Source organism: Felis catus, chromosome B3 (genome assembly GCF_018350175.1).
Source record: "Felis catus isolate Fca126 chromosome B3, F.catus_Fca126_mat1.0, whole genome shotgun sequence".
Taxonomy (NCBI): domain Eukaryota; kingdom Metazoa; phylum Chordata; class Mammalia; order Carnivora; family Felidae; genus Felis; species Felis catus.
Genome location: NC_058373.1, coordinates 91,431,451 through 91,441,863, shown reverse-complemented (window position 1 = coordinate 91,441,863; position 10,413 = coordinate 91,431,451). Strand labels below are relative to the sequence as shown.

Below are 10,413 nucleotides of genomic sequence, written 5' to 3'. Positions count from 1 at the left end.
CACCAAAGGTAAAGGTAAGTCCATTTGCTAAGTGAATAGAGAAGATGCTTCCTTGTGCTGTATATAGTTTGGTCTCTAATAGTCAGGTATTACATTCTTGACTGAACAAGTATTACATTCTTGACTGCCCTGAGTATTAATTTATTACATGATTAGAAATTATGTAATTAATGCCTACTAAATGACAGGAACACTGACAAGAGCTGAGATAAACAGGACATATTTTAGAAATATCTTTCTCATAAATTACAAAGTTAAAATTCCTACAAATTTGTGAAAATCTTTTGTGTATTATACAAAACGAAAGTTAAACAGTGTCATTTCATCATGCTTTATCTAACATCTATCCATGAATATTTTGTTTACCTTTTACTAAAACTTTAAACTGGAAAGATATTTTAAGATGAAAATAATTGAAGACAATATTTACAATATATTTTGTTTGCTGTTCTGAAATAGATGTTCATAGACAAAATATAAAAGCTTAATCTATAATTATGACTTTATACACTTATTATGACATTCTTTTTGGAAGGAAAAGAAAAAATGTAAATATATTTAGATGTTTTAAAATTTGATTTATAAATTCAAATATTCCAATATTTCATATTTAATTGTATGGTTTTCTCTATTTTATACTTGAATTTTCTCAAGAAGTAAATAAATTAAGCTTAAATTGAAAGATAGATGAGGATATTTCCTACAAGAAATAATTGTCCTGCCCTGAAGAAAACTCCACAAATCAAATACATACAAATTTTTCACAAAACAGTATGATAGAGGGGAGAAAATATAAGTATTTGTTCTGTGCTCACTATTGAAGGGTTTCATTCTTTTGCTCTTTTCCTCAATAAACTTTAATATATTCCCATGGATTAAATTGCCAAACTAAAATCCAGATAATTGCATTAAGTATTAAATAAATTAGAATAAGTATTGGCTAATTATTTTATCTGTTTAAGATGAATTACATCATTTCCAAGGAATGTCATAATACTTGTATATGCAGTACATTATTGGAATAATACATTAAATCTATTAAAATCTATAAATAACACTTTTTAGAAAAGGTGATTTTTTAAAATTTTTACCATGATCCATGGTAAATAAAGACATGCATGTTTTATTGTAAGCCTTTATGCATACATTTATTTGTGCCATAACAGTTGTAAGTACATAAATTAGTCTTACTTGGCTGTTTATGTGTTTATTATCTTTCTTGCCAACTAAGCAAGATTTATAAAACTACCTTTTATTATTCACTGCCACGATTCCTAGGAATTATATGATAAAGGTATATTTGCTACGTGACTAAATGAGATAATAGTTATTAAGTATTTAGTTCTATGAACTAGTTTAGTAAATATCTTGATAGTTTACTATAAAGAGCAAAGAGATTTGACTAAGAGCTAATAAACGTACAATTGAAATCTCATATACAACCCTACATGAGAAGTATAATCATATGCTTTTTTCTGGTTTCAAAAATACTTTAAATGGCCAAAATACTCTTGTAATTCTTATCTTAAATGTCTTTTAACATTACTATTAATACTATAATGCAGCAATTGTTTCATGTTAAAGCCTTCAATGTATACTTTCTAAACATTTGTAACATGTTTTAATGGATATTACCATATCTTTGCCTGGATCTACACTGTCTGTTTAAAAGGAAGAATTTCAAAGTAAGCCTGTAAGTTCTAGACTAGTGACAACTTCAGAAATACTATTTTCACAGTGAAAAACATATGAAGTAGCTCTAGGTTATTTAGCAGATATAGCTTATAGTTCATAAAATTTATTTTTTCACCCCCAGGCTTCCTAAATTCTAGCCAGTGCTGAATCTAATAAAAATAAATATCAAGGGAATATTTCTTTGAAATTTCAATGTATTTTTCTCTATGTGGGGGAAAAAGATTAAACATCAAGTGTTTTCAATCAGAATATTAATTTTGGGATATCCATATCACTTGGTTAGACAATAGAAATGAAAATGACTTCATTTTTTCAACTTGTTCTCAGCTTATTTAAGTTTCCTATTCCCCAAGCTTCAGCAAACTCTCATAGCAGAAATGCTATGGAAATAATAGTGATTTAAACAGATCATGATATATTGGCTTCTATACAACCCATAGTCATCTGAGTGGTTAAAGCTGACAACCACAGCCAGAGTCTAACCATCGAAGAGTGTTTGCCTCTTTACAGCAAGACAATTCCACTAAATCATATAAATATAATAATGCAGTTTTAATGGAAGGTGAAATTGGTACAAAATTTGAACTGCCACTATTATTTACTATCCTTCTCTATCTTAAAAATAATCCCTTCTGGCAAACCATGTCTAGTATGCAGTAAGAACACTTATTTACAGGAATCCTTATATATTTACATGCCTCTTCATTTTTTTTTATACACAATGACTTGAGAATTTAAGAAGAATAAAAAAGTTAAAGAAAAGCAAACTTGTAAATGCTCTTACTAAAATGACACCCAATAATTTTGTATTTTCTGACATAAAAGAAAATTTATTAAAAATGTCACTTCAAGAAATATATTAAGAAGGAAAGTAAGGAAACAGAGTGTGATGTAGAGTAAATACAGCTGCCTATAACTAAACTATTTGGAGTCTGCGGATGTACCTCTGAACTAAAATAATGTGGGAGTTTAGGCTACAAACATAAACTTTATAAGTCTCAGTTACATTTGTACATAAGAGTGTTTTAAGAAATAGCACATAATTTTTAAAAATCATGTTATTTTTAATCCCATTAAGGCATTCTCAGTAATATTAAAAGCAAAAAATGAAGAAGAGAGGACTTTTAAATTTTATAGTAATTATTTTGATCATTCAAATTTGTAAGTCACTATAGAGTTCGAAGTATCCTAAGAGATAAAACCATGAATCTTGTAGTGTTACTAAAAAAGGAACACAGGATGACATTGAGTAAAAAATATAACAGTGATTCACGTTAAGAACTTATTATATTCTAAGCATTGTGCTAAGGACAATGAGTAGATGACAGATAATAGGTAGAAAACATTTCCTTACGTGATAGATGTTACAACCCTGTTTTACCAGTAATCCAACCATGGTGAAACTTTTAAACATCTTAAGAATAAATGACTCAAAGAGGCTAATTTAGTTGTTTGTTGTTGTTCTTTTATCAATATACATATAATCTATGTTCTAGTTTATTTGCACCACTGTCTGTTATTTGCCTAGATTCCCCTAGTTATGCCAGTGGTTGCCTCTATGACTTTCCTTTTCCTAAAATTCCAGTTCTGATGAGTAAAGTCCATTAACATTTACTTTGGACTAAGATTCATTATGCTGTTTTGGTACTTTAGCTTTGAGAAGTGAATTTATTTTCCCTTATTTTAAGAGTAATGATTACCTTCAATTATTCCTAAAATTCCAAACTGAGGTTATCTGTGAGTAACATAAATATATAGCAGTGCCTTAAACAGTATAGAAGTTTATTTTGATATTTTTTTTATCATTGAAATCAACCTGGAGGCAAGCCATCCAAGGTTAACATGGTGACTCTACTTTAGAATATTCTCAAGAAACAACAGATAATCACTCCAGCAATCCTAAAACATAGTTCTAAACTAGATGATCTAAGATGTTGCATCAATTTTAGAGGTAGCAAAATGGAGGGACAAGAAGAAAGGAAAAATATCTCTTGAGGTAAGTAACTGATATGTCACCTTGGCTTACATAACATTGGACAGAATTTAGGTACATGCTTACTCTTACCTACAAGGAGTTTTGAAAAATATGATTAGTTATATAGTACGGGAGGTCATATATCTTGCTAAGAGTACTTGATAAGAAAAGTGGATATTATCTCTGCCATATCTCATAACGTACCTAAGATAGGGACTTTTAAAAAGGGAAGAAGGTCAGGAGATTTTAAAACTTATTTACTCTGCCATTATTTAGTGCAGACGTTGGGAAGATTTTTTTTATGTGCTGAGAATTCCATAGTTTTCACTGGTAGGAATGCAAAAATGGTACAGCCACCTTGAAAAGTAGTTTGATCACAACAGCAGACTGCATTAGACACCTCCTCTGAGAGCCCAAAGGTACCTATAGATTTTCACGAACAGAAGGAAAATAGCTTCATTAGAAGCTATTTCATGCAGTGCAAATCTCATGAATTTTCTGAAACAAAGGTAATTACTACTAAGTAAGAGATGCTCAGATGTTATATCAGAAAGCAAAATTTGAGATAAAAGAAAACATAACAAGAACAATTATATGGCATGGCAGACCTTTCCACAAGTACAATAGCAGGATGATATTCTTGCCTTTGAATTTGTGAAAATGCTGTTAAAACAAATGTGATTCACAGGGATTGTTCTGTATCTTGATCTGTAGATCTACAAATATTTCCAAGGAAATGAGAAGGATATCACAATCGTTGATTCTGTTTTTGTAGCATTTTAAGCAATATAATGGACTAAATTTATAATTTTTAGAGCAAGAAATTGATTTGTGTATCCAGTAATCTGTGTTTATAACCTAGGCAGTATCAGCAAAACTGTTCAACAGTCTTAGGCAGGATGGATGAGATAAAAATCATCTTGTGATGAATGAAAGAATTTTTATATGTGTGTCTCTATGGAAAGCACTATCAAAGACTGAATCTTAGTAAGCAAGGAGCTAAAGCAGCAACCTGTTTACCTCTCCAGATGATGCTTTGAGTCCAAATATAACCTTGAAAAGAAACAGAATCATGTTATCATTTGAGGTCCAAAAGCCAAATAATAGTCCTATCACAACCTCTGCCAGCTTTACTAACATAAAGAAAGCAGAAAACGCAGAAAGTTCTGCTTAGGTCCAGTGGTGGAAGATCACTGAATGAGAAATTCATGGTATCACTATCATTTTCTTTTCAGTCCATTTCATCTCAAAATGATTATTTAAGTGGAGTGAAAACTCAATTTTGTTAGAGTGTATGTGTGGGCTAGAAAGGAATTAGATATATTATTCCAATTTCTTGAGCAATGAACCATTCTAGCCTAATCTAGAATGAAAAGGCTTCTCCACAATAAATTCCAAGAGGATAGGTTCTATGCTGGCTTTAGTTAACATTCCATATCTAGTGATTAGCATTGTGCTGGAACACAGCAGGCAATGATTATTGAGTGAACTGATACATGAATAAGATGATAACAGACAGCATCAAATTGTTAGGTCTGTGTTGGACTTTAAAGCACTACAGTGCCCTTGGCATCAAATGTGCTAGTAATGGGAAGAAATAGTGATGTAGAAAGTCAGGTAGGATGAGAGATGTATAGCATAGCAATCAATCAATACAGTTTCAAAAACTAAGAAAAACAGTTTGTGGACTCAAGGAGGTGATTACAAGCTAGGTCTACCCCAAGAATAAAATAGTTAAAAAATGAGTCATCCTTATTATAACAGTTTTGATATATAACAGGTATCATCATAAACTTCAAACATTTCAAGTGTACACTTATATGATAGTTTTTAATAACTTTGAGTGGTATAACCATCATCACAAATCACTTTTAGAGCATTTCCTTCTCTGCAATAAATTTTCTCATGCCAATTTACAGCTAATCCCCACTCGTGCCCCCCAGCTCCATGCCATCATTAATCTACTTTTAATCTCAAAAAATTTGCCTTTTCTGGGTATTTTATGTAAATGTGATAATAGAATATGTAGTTTCTTATGTCTGGTTTCTTTCACTTAGCAAAATGTTTTTGAGCATGTGTCTATAGGTAATGAGCATTTAATCTGTACCTTTTTTGCAGCTGAACAGTGTTCCATTATGTGGCTGTAAAATATCTTGTCAATGTGGCATACAAACACAAAGACACAAACACACACAGATATAGTTAGTTTTCATTATTTATAGTAGTTTTATTCTATAAAGTCTCCATGAACATAAAATTTAGGAATGCTGAACCACTATTCCTAGGGGGGAATATAATCTTAGACCCTAAAAAGAACTCTTCCTAATAGATTCTATTTTCTTTATTTTATAAAGAGAAAGCAAGGTTCAGAAATGTTAAGTGACTTGCCTGAGACTACTCCACTAACAGGTGCCGAAGTTGTGATTCAGAACTCTTCGAATGGTCCCAGAGACAGATTTTTGTGCCACATTTCACTGCTGCCTGTCATCTCTATTCTCTGGTCATCTGCAGGAGTCTGAAACAAGATGGCCAAGTGTCATCACCTTATGTGACTTTACGTGGGAATTTTCATAGCCAGCAACTTTAATTGTTTGCTTCTTTGCTAAATGACATTTTTATATACAGATGTACATATATAATTCATATACAGTCAATCCTCATTATTCATGGATTCCATATTTGAGAATTGACTACTTGCTATAATTTATTGGTAAGCCTCAAATCAATCCTTGAGACACTGTTGTAGTCACTAGTACACATGCTCAGAACTGAAAAATGTGAGTACCCAGAAATGCACATGGCTGCACTCTACCTTCTTGTTTCAGCTCTCATATTGACAAGAAGTGTCATTTCCAGTGTCTATTTGGTGTCACTTTATCACACATTTGTACCTTTTGGTGATTTAACTGTTTGAAATGGCAACCAACCATAGTGATGAAGTTCTGTGTAACATTTTTGGACACAAGAAAGCTATGATTGGCCTTATGGAGAAAATATTTGTGTTAGATGAGCTTCCTTTGGGCATGAGTTATGCTGCTTTGGCTATGAGTTCAGTATTACTGAATGAACAATATGGCGTATCCAAAAAGAAGATATTTTTTGATCTCTATGTGAGGGCATTCTGGAAAATGCTAAAGTAACATCTATGGTGATGGAAGAAGCTATGGAAAATATAGAAAAGTGGCTACATTTGTGGATTTATTAGATGATGATGGATAAGAGCAAAGTGTAGTGGACAGCATTGTTACAGCGCTGAAAATTCACTCATGTGACTATATTCACATCATGGATAGGCTGAATAGGAAGGCCCAGGTGCCTCCTGCTGGTTGCTTCAATTCCCTGCCACAGGACCTCTCATCTTCTAAAGTTAGACTGAGCTTCACACATGGTGTTCTCAAGTTTTCAGGAGTACGAGAGCACAGGAAGTAACGTCTCATGTGTCCTAGATTCCTGGATTCCTACATCTCTTCTTCTATATAATATTGGCCCGTACAAGTCTCAACTAGTACAGATTCAAGAATATGAATAATTATTTCTTCAAAAGGGGGCCCACGACTGTTATACTGCTCATACATGTGGACAGAAGATGTGGTTCAGTGGAGCCATTATGATAACCATTTACTATACTGGGTATACTTTTTTTCTCTACAAGCTAAGGACAGAATCTTTCCCATTCCATTTGAAATCATGCCATTGGCAGTATAAGCTGAAATTATATGGACTAGTACCCATTTTATATACTCCTGTGAAATTAAGACAACCTAGGTTCTTGTCTTCAACTTGCAATATAAAGTGGCATCTGAATTATTTACTGATTCTTTGAAGCAAACATATAATTCATAATATAATACTGAAAAGGCCTCTAATGATCAGATAAATTAAATCAATGGGCAAAAATCTGCCCACAATATAGAAATAGCCACAGAATAATGCTTATACAAAATCTATTAATTGAGTAAAAGATGGATATTATCCCAATGAATTATATAAGGCAAGAATATTCATGGTCTGAAAATAAAAAATATAGTAATAAAATGGAAAACTAAAAGCTAAATATATGCATGAATATAGTAGTAAAAATCATTCACAAATATCCACATCCAAGATGAAAACAAGTGGTAGATAAAGCGTAAGAATGATGAGGTTTAGTTTTAACATTCTTAGTAAAGATACAGAAATTACCATTGTGCCACAATATCTACAAAATATGTAACACCCTAGACATTTGCACAAAAGTTGACTCAAAATGGAACAGAGATCTAAATGACAAATGTGAAACTATAAAACTTCTAGTAGAAAACTTAGAAGAAAATCTTAGAAGAAAAACTTAGAAGAAAATGAGTTTGGTGATGAGTATTTTTTATAAGGAATTTTTTTAGTGTTTATTTTTGAGAGAGAATGAGTATGAGAACAGGGAAGGGACAGAGAAAGAGCAAGCTCCAAGCTCTGAGCTATCAGCATAGAGCCCAACACAGGTCTCAAACCCACAAACTGCAATATCGAGATCTGAGTCAAAGTCCGACGCTTAACAGACTGAGCCACCCAGGCACCCTGGTGATGAGTTTTAAAATGTGACATCAAAAGTAAAATCCATGAAAGAAAAAATATATGTAAAACTTTATTAATATTAAAAGCTTCTGCATTCCCAAAGCCACTGTTAAGAAAATACATACAAGCCACAGACTGGGAGAAAATAATTGAAAAGCATATATTTATATGCTAGCAGTCTTGATATCCAAATATAGAAAGGATTGATTCATAAACTAAGCAAGAAAAATCAGTTAAAAAAAGACAGTCTGAACAGACAGCAAAGAAGATATACAAATGTCAAAGAAGCAAAGATTATCTACTTCAAATATCATTAAAGAATTGCAAATTAAAACACTGAGGTACTGGTAAATACCTATTACACTGATGAAAATGCAAAAAAAAAAAAACAAAAAACAAAAACAAAAACAAAAACCCTTGAATATGTGGAGCAACAGAAACTCTCATTGCTTGTAGAAATGCAAAATTGTATAGTCACTTTGGAAGATAGTTTCTTACAAAGCTAAATATAGTTTTACTTTATCATCCAGTAATTACACTCTTAGGTATTTATCAAACTGATTTGAAAACCTATGCCCACATCCACACACAAAGAGTGCACATAAATGTTTATAGCAGTCTTATTAATAATTGCCAAAATATTAAAGCAACCTATATGCTCTAATAAGATGGATTTAAAAAAATTGTGTGGCATCTATACAATGGAATTTATTCAGCAATAAACAAATGAGTGATCAATCCATCATAGACATGGATGAATGTTCAGCGTATATCACTAAATGAAAGAAGTCAATGTGAAAGAATATCCACTGGGGTGCCTGGGTGGCTCAGTCAGTTGAGCGTCCGACTTTGGCTCAGGCCATGATCTCGCAGTTCATGAGTTCGAGCCCCACATCGGGCTCTGTGCTGACAGCTCAGAGCCTGGAGCCTGCTGCAGACTCTGTGTCTCCCTCTCTCCCTGCCCCTCCCCTGTTCGTGCTCCGTCCTTCTCTCTTAAAAATAAAATAAAAAGTTAAAAAATTTAAAAAAAGAGTATCCACTATATGATTGCAATTATATAGCATTCTGGAAGAAGCAAAACTATAGATACAATAAAAAAATTAGCATGTCAAAGGTATAGGGGGAGAAGAGAAGAGTTGAACAGAGAGAGCTCAGAGAATTTTCAGACAGGATAAAGTATTCTGTAGGATGCGTAATTGCAGCTGGCTGACATTTTGCCTTTCTCAAACACATTGAAATTCGATGTATAAAAATATTTAAAAACATTTCTTAGGAGGTTGGGGATTCCTAGAATACAAAGCAGAAGATGACAAAAGAAGCTGACGGTATTTCAACTACCTTTAACAGTGTCACTGCCTTAGTCCATTTGGGCTTTGTAAGAAAACACCACTGACTGGATTGCTCATATACAGCAGAAATATTTTGCTGATAGTTCCAGAGACTAGAAGTCTGAGATCAGGTAGCAGGATGGAGGGAGGGAGCTCTTCTGGATTGCAGACTTTATGTACCTTCACATAGTAGAAGGGGCCAGGGAGTTCTATGGGATCTCTTTTGTAAGGGCATTAATCCCACTCATGAGGGCTTCTTCCTCATCATCTAATCACCTTCCACAGGCCCCACTTGCCAATACTATCATGTTTGGGGTTAAGATTTCAATATATGAATTTGGGAGGACACAAGACCATAACACTCATAAAGTGGGTGGAGGAAAATGTGCTGAACCAAATAACCATGTAAATGAATGCAATCTTTCAAACTGAAGGTAAAAGAAATTGTACATACTGTAATCTAGCTAAAAAAAAATGTTCCCACAGAGATACATGTTAACAGTTGTGACGGTGCCATCCATGTGTATAGGAATTGAACAATTAAGTAAATGGATAGCAGAAGGTGAAAATCAGGTTTTTTACCTTTGGAATGGGCAATTTACACATAATTATGGGGATGAGATTATAATGATCCATGGGGTAATGGATGGGAATTGGAAGAAATCAGTATATAGACATGTATACAGTTAGATACAGAAATATGTATAGATATACAAATATACATAGATTAGCAACATACGTGTATTTTGTTGCCCTGAAAACTGAAAGGGCCAAGATGCAAAGAAACTGAGTAGCAATAATTACACTTAGCATTTCAATCATGGTTTCTAATACCATTCACTAAAGGAAGAAATAAGGGCTTCTGAT

General features: G+C 32.9%; 1 long non-coding RNA gene across 2 annotated transcripts in view; it reads right to left on the bottom strand.

Annotated features, from left to right (window-relative positions):
- Positions 1 to 692: 692 nt before the first annotated feature.
- The window catches only part of LOC102900350, a 118,348-nt gene continuing 108,627 nt past the window's right edge, over positions 693 to 10,413 (bottom strand). For both annotated transcript variants that reach the window (XR_006599553.1, XR_006599554.1), the window contains exon 4: positions 693 to 6,185. This is a non-coding gene — a long non-coding RNA (uncharacterized LOC102900350). The remainder of the gene's footprint in view (positions 6,186 to 10,413) is intronic.